The sequence below is a fragment of the Triticum urartu genome, unplaced genomic scaffold, assembly GCF_003073215.2.
Source record: "Triticum urartu cultivar G1812 unplaced genomic scaffold, Tu2.1 TuUngrouped_contig_7092, whole genome shotgun sequence".
Taxonomy (NCBI): Eukaryota; Viridiplantae; Streptophyta; class Magnoliopsida; order Poales; family Poaceae; genus Triticum; species Triticum urartu.
Window position 1 is genome coordinate 1 of NW_024117909.1, and position 13,646 is coordinate 13,646.

Here is a 13,646-nt window from a genome sequence, read left to right on the forward strand (position 1 = left end):
CTCAAGGCTCATTGGACCGCACACATCGGTATGTATGATTTCCAATAAGTTGGTTGCTCGCTCCATTGTTCCGGAGAACGGAGTCTTGGTCATTTTACCCATAAGGCATGGTTCGCACGTGTCAAATGATTCATAATCAAGAGATTCCAAAAGTCCATCTGCATGGAGTTTCTTCATGCGCTTGACACCATGTGACCAAGGCGGCAGTGCCACAAGTATGTGGGACTATCATTATCAACCTTACACTTCTTGGCATTCACACTATGAATATGTGTAACACCACGTTCGAGATTAAACAAGAATAAACCATTGACCAGCGGGGCATGACCATAAAACATATCTCTCATATAAATGGAACAACCATTATTCTCGGATTTAAATGAGTAGCCATCTCGCATTAAACGAGATCCAGATACATTGTTCATGCTCAAAACTGGTACTAAATATCAATTATTGAGGTTTAAAACTAATCCCGTAGGTAGATGTAGAGGTAGCGTGCCGACGACGATCACATCGACCTTGGAACCATTCCCGACGCGCATCATCACCTTGTCGTTCGCCAGTCTCTGCTTATTCCACAACTCCTGTTTTGAGTTACAAATATGAGCAACCGCACCGGTATCACATACCCAGCAGCTACTACAGCGCTGGTAAGGTACACATCAATAACATGTATATCACATATACCTTTGGCGTTGCCGGCCTTCTTATCCTCTAAGTACTTGGGGCAGTTCCGCTTCCATTGACCATTTCCCTTACAATAAAAGCACTGAGTCTCAGGCTTGGGTCCATTCTTTGGCTTCTTCCCAGCAACTGATTTACCGGGCGCGGCAACTCCCTTGCTGTCCTTCTTGAAGTTCTTCTTACCCTTGCCTTTCTTGAAACTAGTGGTTTTATTCACCATCAACACTTGATGTTCCTTTTTGATTTCCACCTCTGCTGATTTCAGCATTGAAAATAACTCAGGAATGGACTTCTCCATCCCTTGCATATTGTAGTTCATCACAAAGCTCTTATAGCTAGGTGGAAGCGACTGGAGGATCCTATCAATGACCGAGTCATCTGGAAGATTAACTCCCAGCTGAGACAAGCGGTTGTGCAACCCAGACATTTTGAGTATATGCTCGCTGACAGAACTGTTTTCCTCCATTTTACAATTATAAAACTTGTTGGAGACTTCATATCTGTCGACCCGGGCATGAGCTTGGAAAACCATTTTCAGCTCTTGGAACATCTCATATGCTCCGTGCTGCTCAAAACGCTTTTGGAGCCCCGATTCTAAGCTGTAAAGCATGCCGCACTGAACCAGGGAGTAATCACCACTACACGACTGCCAGGCGTTCATAACGTCTTGAGTTGCTGGGAAAATGGGTACATCACCTAGCGGTGCTTCAAGGATATATGCTTTCTTGGCAGCTATGAGGATGATCCTCAGGTTACGGACCCAATCCGTATAGTTGCTACCATCGTCTTTCAGCTTGGTTTTCTCTAGGAACGTGTTGAAGTTCAGGGCAACATTAGCGTGGGCCACTGGATCTACAAGATAGATTTGTAAAGATAATTTTAGACTAAGTTCATGATAATTAAGTTCATCTAAATTACTTAATGAACTCCCACTTAGATAAAACATCCCTCTGGTCATCTAAGTGATTCATGATCCAAATCGACTAGGTTGTGTCCGGTCATCACGTGAGACGGACTAGTCATCAATGGTGAACATCTCCATGTTGATCGTATCTACTATACAACTCATGTTCGACCTTTCGATCTCTCATGTTCCGAGGCCATGTCTGTACATGCTAGGCTCGTCAAGTCAACATAAGTGTTTTGCATGTGTAAATCTGGCTTACACTCGTTGTATTCGAACATTAGAATCTATCACACCCGATCATCATGTGGTGCTTCAAAACAACGAACCTTCGCAACGGTGCACAATTAGGGGGAACACTTTCTTGAAATTTTAGCAAGGGATCATCTTATTTAAGCTACAGCCGTTCTAAGCAAATAAGATGTAAAAACATGATAAACATCACATGCAATCAAATAGTGACATGATATGGCCAATATCATTTTGCTCCTTTTGATCTCCATCTTCGGGGCGCCATGATCATCATCGTCACCGGCATGACACCATGATCTCCATCATCGTGTCTTCATGAAGTTGTCTCGCCAACTGTTACTTCTACTACTATGGCTAACGGTTAGCAATAAAGTAAAGTAATTACATGGCGTTGATGTTGACTTGCAGGTCATGAATAAATTAAGACAACTCCTATGGCTCCTGCCGGTTGTCATACTCATTGACATGCAAGTCGTGATTCCTATTACAAGAACATGATCAATCTCATACATCACATATGTATCATTCATCACATACTTTTGGCCATATCACATCATACGGCATATGCTGCAAGAATAAGTTAGACGTCCTCTAATTGTTGTTGCAAGTTTTTACGTGGCTGCTATAGGGTTCTAGCAAGAACGTTTCTTACCTACGCCAAAACCACAACGTGATATGCCAATTTCTATTTACCCTTCATAAGGACCCTTTTCATCGAATCCGATCCGACTAAAGTGGGAGAGACAGACACCCTCTAGCCAGCTTATGCAACTAGTGCATGTCAGTCGGTGGAACCTGTCTCACGTAAGCATACGTGTAAGGTCGGTCCGGGCCGCTTCATCCCACGATGCCGCCAAATCAAGATAAGACTAGTAACGCCAAGTAAATTGACAAAATCGACGCCCACAACAACTTGTGTTCTACTCGTGCATAGAAACTACGCATAGACCTAGCTCATGATGCCACTGTTGGGGATCGTTGCAGAAATTAAAATTTTCTACGCATCACTAAGATCAATCTATGGAGAGACCAGCAACGAGAGAGAGGGGAGTGTATCTTCATACCCTTGAAGATCGCGATGCGGAAGCGTTACAAGAACGTGGTTGGAGGAGTCGCACACGCAGCGATTCAGATCGCGGTCGATTCCGGTCTAAGCGCCGAACAACGGTGCCTCCGCGTTCAACACACGCGCAGCCCGGTGACGTATCCCGTGCCTTGATCCAGCAAGGAGGAGGGAGTGGTTGGGGAAGACAACTCCAGCAGCAGCATGACGGTGTGGTGGTGTTGGAGCAGCGTGGTTTCCAGCAGGGCTTCCCCAAGCACTACGAAGGATGAGGATGTAGAGAGGTAGGGCTACGCCGAGGGAGAGAGAGACTTGTGTCCTTGGCAGCCCCAAAAGCCCCACTATATATAGGAGGAGGGGTGGTGACTGCGCCCCCTCTAGGGTTCCCACCCTAGGGGGTGCGGCAGCCCTAGATGGGATTGGAGGGGGCGACCAAGAGGGGGAGAGGTGGGGCGCGCCCTAGGGTGGGCCTTTACGCCCATCTGCGCCTAGGGTTTCCCCCTCTCCTCCTAGCTGTGCCTTGGGCCTTGGTGGGAGGCGCACCAGCCCACTCAGGGGCTGTTCCCTTCCCACTCTTGGCCCATGCAAGCCTCTAGGGCTGATGGCCCCTCCCGGTGGACCCCCGGAACCCTTCCGGTGGTCCCGGTACATTACCGGGGACACCCGAAATACTTCTGGTGGCCAAAACCTCACTTCCTATATATTATTCTTAACCTCCGGACCATTTCGGAGCTCCTCGTGACGTCATGGATCTTATCTGGGACTCCGAACAACATTCGGTAACCACGTACAAACTTTCCCTATAACCCTAGCGTCATCGAACCTTAAGTGCGTAGACTCTACGGGTTCAGGAGGCATGTAGACATGACCGAGACATCTCTCCGATCAACAACCAACAGCGGGATCTGGATACTCATGTTAGCTCCCACATGTTCCATGATGATCTCATCGGATGAACCACGATGTCGGGGATTCAATCAATCCCGTATACAATTCCCTTTGTCCATCTGTATTTTACTTGCCCAAGATTCGATCGTCGGTATCCCAATACCTCGTTCAATCTCGTTACCGGCAAGTCACTTTACTCGTTCCATAATGCATGATCCCGTGACCAACTCCTTAGTCACATTGAGCTCATTATGATGATGCATTACCGAGTGGGCCCAGAGATACCTCTCCATCATACGGAGTGACAAATCCCAGTCTCGATTCGTGCCAACCCAACAGACACTTTCGGAGATACCTGTAGTGCACATTTATAGTGACCTAGGTACATTGTGACGTTTGGTACACCCAAAGCATTCCTACGGTATCCGGGAGTTGCACAATCTCATGGGCTAAGGAAATGATACTTGACATTAGAAAAGCTTTAGCAAACGAACTACACGATCTTGTGCTACGCTTAAGATTGGGTCTTGTCCATCACATCATTCTCCTAATGATGTGATCCCGTTATCAACGACATCCAATGTCCATGGTCAGGAAACCATAAACATCTATTGATCAACGAGCTAGTCAACTAGAGGCTCACTATGGACATGTTGTGGTCTATGTATTCACACATGTCTTACGGTCTCCGGTTAATACAATTATAGCATGAACAATAGACAATTATCATGAACAAGGAAATATAATAATAACCATTTTATTATTGCCTCTAGGGCATATTTCCAACACTCAGCCCACCTAAAGTGACCCTTGAGGGGGCTCCCGAAGAAGTACTCACTGATTAGTTGCTCTCTCAAGTAGGAGGTCTCACATATGACAACGTATAAGATGCAACCCGACATACCGGCCCACCTTACACGCCCACATGATTAGCCCAATATATAGTTGAATACAATGGTTACTCAAATCTCCGAACAAAATTTCTGAACTTTATTAAAGTTCACATATCAAATCCAGTTGAGATCTCCTCTTGAGTGACTGTTAGAGCTTAGACAGCCGGGCTTGAAAAATCTGACCCCTTAAATGCCCGCAGAGAGTCACCGGTCACCTCAAATTAGATTCTACAACCGGATACCTCAAATTCATATTATTACATGCAATGTAAACCAGTGTTTCAGCAGAGTTCGCCCGGCTCCATTGTGCCCATGTCCGGCGTCCGACTGCGCTCTCCAGATTGTTGGTCCGGACGCCGACAAGGAACAATAGGGGATGGGACACGAACCGGCTCATGGGACTCAAGGCGCCGCTCTCTCCCATTCCTTACTCTTCCCCGTTAGAGCCAGGAACCCAGACAGTGCCGGTGGACGTCATATCGATGATGGATTCGTCCTGGGACGAGCCAGCGACATCCACCACAATGTGGTTGTGAAGCCCGGAGTGGTGCACCATACGGAACGCTGTAGAATGCGACTCTGTCTAGCCAACTTCCACCATCGTGAGGGCTGCCGCCACCTCCCGCGCATGTTGCCTCGCACGACGGGCATGCCGCAACATGTTTGCATGTGATGACGCCCATGGTGCTTCCATGGCCTCCGCGCGCTAACGGACACCGCATTCGGATGCTTGACGGACCGCTGCCTCTAGTGAGGCAGTGATGGCACACCTAGCGCCGGATCCATGCGCCATTTGGGTGGACGCAATGGATTCCCGACGGAAGGAGTCCGAGCGCTGCGTCACAAGGGCCTCCTCCCGGGAGCAGCGGAGCACAAGCCGGATGGCCATCTCCTGCTCCGTGCTGTGTGGGATGAGATCGGGGTGGATGGATCTGGAGATGTAGGACTCGGATCCGTTGCCCACCATGCCATAGAAGGCTAGAGATTGCCGGACGGGAGCTTGGGTGGCAGAAGGGAGTGAGGGGAGTGGAGTGAAGTGTCTAGGGTTTGGTCCAACGAGCAGCAGAAGAAGAATATATATGGGGTCGGATGAGCCAGCATGGGCCGAGGACGACGTTGCGGATGCGCCCGCGCGCCTCATATTTGTCACAGATTTGGGCTAGATACGCGGGGTGGCGGTCAGCCTAGACGTTTGAGGCAAATCCTAAACGGCGCTCGTACCACTCGTTATAGCTTAATGGTACAGGGCGCACACCCCCTCCTCCCCGCGCCACGGGCTTTCAGCACAACACTCACTAACCACCCGAGCCGGTTGAGTTCTGTGATCATCTACAACTTCTTCTTTCTTTTATTCTATCTTTTCCCCCCTTTTTCCTTTTTCCTTTTTGTTTTTCTTTCTTCTTTTCCTTTTTTCCTTTGTCTTTCTTCTTTTTATTTTTTTCTAATTTGATATAAAAGTTCACCAGATTTTATGAACATTTTTTCAAATTTGATGAACTTTTTAAAAAAAATTGGAGAATTTTTTCAAATTTGATGAACTTTTTTACAAATTCGATGACCATTTTCCAAATTCGGTGATCCTTTTTGAAATCCAATGAACTTTTTCTCAAGTTTTATAAACTTTTTTTGAAGTTTTTGAACCTTTTTCAAAACTGATGAACTTTTTTGAAAGTTGGTGAACTTTTTTTTCAAATTCAATGAACTTTTTTCAAAATCGATGAATTTCTCAAAATCAATGAACTTTTTTTTTTATTTTGTGAGATTTTTAAAAATATATGATTTTTTTCCTAATTCATAAATAGTTTTGTATACATGAACTTTTTTCTATTTCGTGATTGTTTTAATATTTTGTTTGGATTTTTTTCCCAAAAAAATCATGTTTTTTTCTGAAATGTATGTGCAAGAAATAGCGCAGCAAGTTTTAATTGTTTTGTAATGTAAATATTCACTAGCTCGTAGTAGCTCTAGTGGTTAGGCAACATGCACTGGATGTAAACGGTGGTAGCTTGAATCCTCATGGGAGCACATTTTTCATCGTACGACGGTTTCGTTTGGTGCCAGTTAGGAGCTCCCGACGTTTGAGGCGCTCGTTCGGATCAATTTTTTGTGACTGGTTAATGAGCGGGCCGTTCGTTGAGACGTTTAAGACAGGTTTTGGGGACGAGTAGATGCTCTTGGTGCACTAGCGCTGGCACGCGAGGGGCACGGCCCAAAATGCTCGCTCGCTCTCATTAGGAGGATTGCTCGGGCACGATCTTGAAAAAAGGCACGCTCTACGCGAGTTATTACTGTTGCTCGCCTTGTTTGTGAAAAAATCAGTTTAGTAATAAAAACCGGTTTACAATTATTAAAAAAGTAAAAAGAAATGTTCGCACATTGTTTTTAACTTTGGATAAATGTCAAGTATTTGAAAAAAAAATCACAACTTGAATTTTTATTTATGGATTTGAAAAAAGATCACAAATTTAGTGAATTCGAAAAAATGTTCATAAATTAAAAAATGCAGAAATTTTACAAATAAGTTCATGAATTTTAGAAATCTCATGAATTTTGAGAAAATAATCCGAATTAAAATAAAGAAAACAAGAAAATGTAAGAGGAAAAACAAAAAAACACTCTAAAAAGTATAGTATTTGGCCCATAACTGCCAAATAGGATTCTCCATTACCTTCTTTTTGCAAAAAAGATTCTTCAATACTATATTTGACGTTGGTAGAGTCAAATTGTTGCCAAAACGCAGGATGCTTTTCGAGCTCATCCAAGGAACGATTCTCGACAGATTTTTGCTAGTTCGTTTTTTCATGTCTATTTCTGTTCCATTTTCTTTTCAGTTTTGGTTTCCATTCTGTTTTTCTTTAGTTTTTAATGGGTTATTTTCTCCTTTGGTTTTTACTTTTTTTGTTTGGTTTTCTTATTCTCATTTTTTTCCATTTACAAATCTATTTTCTATACATGAATGTATGGTGGATAGTTTTTGTAAAACACGGTGAATATGTTTGTAATGCGTGATCGAATTTTTTCAAATATATGATGAACATTTTTCCCAAATCCAAGCAGACTTGCACTAACGCCGGCCAGTTTCGTGGCTCGCCAGGCGGCAAGCCTGACGTTGGAAGGTTCGGACATTTGAATCACACAATGGGCTAGCCCAGGAAACTGCTGAATACAACAATTGGTCTCTAAAACCGTGATCAAGATTCAAACAACGGCGAGGAGGACGTATCGGTATGCCGGCTTGTAATGCACGTCAAGACTGAGGAGAGCTTGCGAGTCGCGACATGCTCCACGTACATACGGTCGCCGGAACGTCGACGCCATTCGCAAATGATCTCACAAACCAATGCAAACGGCGCCGACGTTCCGACGACGAGGGCAAGCGCAATGATGTCCGGCTTGGTGGAGACGGACAGGCCAGGCTATGTACCATGCGCTGATCATACAGGCCCGGCGTTCTCATCCTCAAAGGTCGGGTTCCAATTGCCAAAGCTTCTACCATGATCCCTCTAAATATAAAAATACGATGTCGGATTTTTAAAGTTTGCTCGTGGATTTCTGATTTTCGATGCAAAAGCAGATAAATTTGCCATGTTGTCGTTCAAGAATTCCTATGTTTTAAAGTAAGAACTGCCACGTAGTTTTAAAATTTGTTAGAAAGAAATATCATGCTACAACAAGCAATTACCATGCTTTCGATGGTGACCCGACGTATCTAATGGCATCAGAAATTTTTGCACTAAACATCTTTCTCTCGAATATACACAAGTATGTATATCATATATTAAAGAAGAAAGACAAAAAACGCGTCCACCGGTCATTTACAACGCATCGTGGTACAACTCACGAATACATGTACAACTCCACTCCACCCTACACGTAGGCTACTCCTCACCAATGCTCCACCGTATTAGACCTGCAAATACATAATCTTACGTTCCCTTTTATGAGTCCAGCCAATGACTAAGTTCTACCTTCCGATGAGATTTTGTGCAAAAGAGCACCAACTGATGGCGAGGCCCAGTCAAACACGACCGCATTCATGTGTTTCCACAGTTCCCACATCGTCAGTAGTAATAGCGTGTGGAGTTTAATAGCGTGTGAAGTGAATATCCAATTTTGAGCCCGGGCTCATCTGTACTTGGTCAAGAAATAATTCATAAAAAATTTCAAAAAAATCCAATTTTTTTGTGCGCGGTAGATAATGTGGTGCGTGAGGTGCGCTCCAAATTTCAGAGCATTTGGACATTTGAGTAGCTCTCAGCAAAAAAAACAAATTGAATGAGAACAGTATACAAATAGTACACTATTTAACAGACCTCAAATTTGTTTTTTTTTACCAAAAGCTACTCAGATGTCCAAATGATTTAAAATTTAAACCGGACATCAGGCACCAAATTATCTACCATGCCAAAAAAATTGAATTTTTTTGAATTTCGCTAGTATTTGTTTTGATTATTTTATTCAGCGCAGGTGCAGATGCTCCTAGAAGCCAAAATGCCTCACTCCGTGTGGAGGTCCTTTCTAGTTATAGTTGGAGAACGGCGATAGAGAGGACGGGCTCGCATGCTCCTGGAAGGCGTGCCAATGAGACAGCTCCGCGTGCGTCCGATCAATCAATATGATCATATGGAGATAGCGCATACGGCGAATGAACAGTGACGTACAGGAGCAACGTCGTTAAAAGGGGAGTTATCTTCACGGCTCCCCTTTGTTTGTTCTGTCGGTACATCACGTAAGGCGAACGGTACAGATACAGGCAAAAAGTAACGCTGTTCTTGTGCGACGAACGTCCAAAGTTGACGGCGTGGATTCGCTCCCTGGCCCCAACCACCCACGTCTTTACTCCAAGCGTAAAGAAAAGAAAAACAAGTATATCACTTGGGCCGCCGCGCGCAACAGTTCTCCAGGAGCTTGAGGCTATGGCGACGGCGGACGCAGCTTCGGTGCCTTTAAGGCACCTGCTTTTGGGTCACTGACATGTGGACCAGCTATTTGTTGGGTCCGTATGTCAGTGACCCAAAGGCAGGTCCCTTAAGGCACCGAAGTATTGTCCGGCGACGGCGGAGGCGGGAGTCGGCAGATTTGTTCGCTGCCATGGCTGTATCCTCTGTATTTGTGGGCGGTGTGCGTAGCAGAGCAGCCTATAAATGCGCTGTCTTGTTTGTCCATAGGTTTTCCCTGCCGGATCTAGCCGGCGGCAACTCCATGATGCGCATCGAACCTACTGATCCTCTGGACTGTACACCCTCCGAGTCCAGCATGGGCGATGCGGGTGACACAATGTTGACAGTGGAAGTGGATTTACACAGTACTTGTGAGGGAGCGACCCTGACCCTGTCAGTGCCGAACTTAGAGCAGTCAATTGGCAAAGATGACCCCCAAGCCCCTGGCTGCACCAAGAGGTATGTGCATTTCAACCAATACCCCCGTAGATCAAAATATAACTTCAATTGTGTTTTGGAGCTTGTCTGATGTGAGGCGCGGGCATGGCATGTAGGAGCAGATTTAAAACAAAAATTCAGTGAACTAAGCAAAAGAATTTTGACTATGTATTACTAAAGAATTTTGACTATGTATTACTAAAAAATTCAGTGCTCACAGGTAAAGAAACAAAAAAAATATGTGCAAAAATTTAAAATTCCAAATATCTTCGCAATCAGACACAAAGGAACTTGACATGGTCTCTCTCTCGAGACAACTAGTGTCTATATTTCGCATCGTTATTACCGTACATGGAATGATGTTCTATCTTTTTTAGAACACCCAATTCAGTAAAACTACTGAATGATGAACTCCATTTTGCAAATCAATGCACAACAATGGAGTTTGCGTTGGAAAAAGTGATGCCAGACACAACACACCGTTGGTGCAAATGGCATGTGCTGAAGAATGCAAAGGAACAACTTGGTCCATATTACACAAAACGGAGCAAGTTCATATCCGAACTCCATAAAATAATCCAGCACATGTTGACGTAGACGAATTCGAGATGACATGGAAAGAACTGATAGAAGCCCATGGTTTACATAAGCATACTTATTTAACGCATATCTACGAAACAAGGGAGAAGTGGGCAAAGCCACACTTCAATGGAAAATTCTGGGCAAAGATGTCAAGTACCCAACACAGTGAGAGTGCCAACCATATGTTGAAGGGTTACGTCCCAGACTCCCAGCAAGTTACCCGATGCATCTATTCGTCTGGCAATACATGAGACTTCTCTTCGACAGGGAAGCAAGTGAGAACTACGAAGAGAGGCGTACAAAGATAGTAAGATTGCTAAAGTTATTCTTATACTTTCAATGCGAAATACATGTGATATTACTAATGCATCTCCCCTGCGTGCAGACATCCCCAGTTATGGAAATGACCGTGCCACTCGAGTTACACGCGAGTGAAATCTACACCTGAGCTATGTTTGAAAAATTTGGCGAAGTAATATATGAATCTATGCAGTACAAGGTGGAGGAGACCACCAAGGGCAAAACCTATTTCGTAAGACGATATCATCCCGAGAAATATGAGAAGTGGTGCAGGGTTGTCTACAAAGTAAAAGTTGCCGAAGAAGGGAAAGAACTGAAGTGTGAGTGTGCTAATTTTGAGCACACGGGTTTGCTATGCTGCCATTCAGTTAAGGTACTGAGATTTAAAACGTATTTTGCCTTCAAATTCAAGATTCTATTGCGGAGACAAAAAACTAACTTAACAACTAAATAACTTGCAGGTCCACGATTCCCTCAGCATAGACTGTATACTGACAAAACATATTCTGAAAGGGTGGACAAAAGACGCAAGGGATGTACTCCCCAACCACCTATCACATCTTCGGAGGGACAACATCTCTTTGAATTCAGTAACTTGTAGGCACTCAAATTTGTACACCCATGCTCTTGAAGTTGTACGACTTGGGGATGCAAACACAGAAGCGTATAAATTGTGCCATGAATATCCTCAAGACAGCAATGGATACATTGACTCCTATAGCCGCTTTCACTATGCGCAACTCACAGCGGATGTGGGAGTGACGCAGAAGGTAGCACAATCGGTAATTTCATCGGACTAAAAGCTCCAGGCTGGAAACGAAAGCCTGGTCAACCAACCAGCAGCAGGGATAAACCGTCATGTGATGATCATGGTGCAAAGAGCACGAGGAACACCTCAGCCACAAATGCACAAGCTGGAACTGGGTGCGGGACAAGTAAGCGAACTCGCTTTTGTAGTATATGTCGAGAACAAGGGCACAAGAGCATGACATGCCTGAAAAGAGGTGACCTTCAGAAAGAAAGGAAAGAGGGAAAATGCTCGAACTGTGGCGTCAGTGGTCACAGGAAGAACACCTGCAACAACCTTAAGGTCGTACTCCATGTTGTTGCAAATGCTACCTTAGAGCAAAATGCAATGTGCGAGTGATTTGATTTTACTCAGTGTTTTTGTTCTAAGCTGCTCAACGTTATGTAACCGTTTAACTCAAACCGCAGTTGTCTTATAATAAGTGTTTGATAAGTACTGCATGATGTAGTTGCTGAAACTTGTCAGTGTGGTACCCATGTTTATTATTGTGAGAACGGAAAAAATAATTTTTGAGTTTGTGACTTGGCTACTGAATTCTGTTTATATTTTGCTGCCTTTGTTGATTCATACCTAAATCTAGTATGATGTATTCTGTGAGATGAAATTCAGATGAATTGGTGCAGCGGTGCGTGCTGGCACGAGTAATACAATACAGTGTGAGAGTGAAACGGAAACCATGGATCCATAAACCTCGGCTGGATCCTCGCAGGACTCGGTGGAAGGCAGGGCCGACGGCGCGTCGGTGGCGGATGAAGCTTGAGAGGGAGAGGCTGAAGTGCATTCCCGTTTTGCAGCGTTGGAACTTGGAAGAAGTCGGAGAATACGATCCAGAGAATGGAGGTTCCGCCAGCGGTGACAACTGCTCCGATACGGGTAGCTACGCGGAATCCATGACCAACCTTGTGTGCAAGCAGACGCCGCCGTCGATGGTGACAACCCACCCGCAAAGCGCCCAAATCTTGTGCAATGATCCAACGGCTCGCGTTACGACCGCCGTCTGAACCTCCAGTACACGTTGCTACAGGGCAATAACGCCGCCGCTGTTACTTGGATGGCAGTCGTCCTCACAGTAGAAACGTCGTCTCCAACCCCTTCCATGCGTCTCATTAAATTACCCGTTTTCTACGTCCTAAAATACCACGCACTGTCCACATCCCCACGGCATTCGACGCCCACCGATACCGTGAGCAGGCGAGCTCGGGCACGCCAACGAATTTTCGTGGTGGGTAACCCTTATTTACTGCAAAGCCAATGCTGGAGGGACTCTTGTGGAGTAGGTGTCCAGTCCAGCTTCTCCATTGCCTGGCATAACCCTGCCCACTAAATATCTGATGACAAATGTATATTGGGGGTTCCTCATGTAACCAGCTCTCACCGAACTTCCATACCGGCTATGCAGCGCGCGCAAACATTTCAGCATGTAAGTTTAGTTGCACATATAAAATGTCTCCCGCTTGATCATGAAGCCATACGACCAAATTTCGTTGAAAATGATACAAATCGGTGAGCCGATGCTGCGCTTGCATAAGTCCCAATATTGTCGACGACACTAGCCTTTTTTGGACCCTTTGACACCCTCCTTCGTAGGACATTTCCAATGCGGACTATTAGAGCATCTACAGCCGGGTGTCTCAAATCTTGACTCATACGGGCATCTCAAACGGCTCTTAAACGTCTGGGTTGACTGGCACCCTTCATATTTAGTTTAAATATGGGGCGGATATGGGACCCTCGGACGTGACCGGCACGCCTGTCATGTCAGACACGGCCCACGCTGGCCCACATATATTCCTCTCCATCCGCTCTCGGACCAAACTCTAGTCACTTCACTCCACTCCCCTCCGCCATCCAAGCTCGTCTCCACCGACGTCGGGTCGTCTCCGGCATGGCGGGC

At 45.2% G+C, this 13,646-nt stretch overlaps 1 long non-coding RNA gene across 1 annotated transcript; it reads left to right on the forward strand.

Annotated features, from left to right (window-relative positions):
* Window positions 1–9,854: 9,854 nt before the first annotated feature.
* Window positions 9,855–12,275, forward strand: LOC125531437. The gene is made up of 4 exons (XR_007293227.1): window positions 9,855–10,083; window positions 10,440–10,951; window positions 11,030–11,317; window positions 11,406–12,275. It is a non-coding gene; the product is annotated as an uncharacterized LOC125531437 (long non-coding RNA).
* The last annotated feature ends 1,371 nt before the right edge of the window (window positions 12,276–13,646 follow it).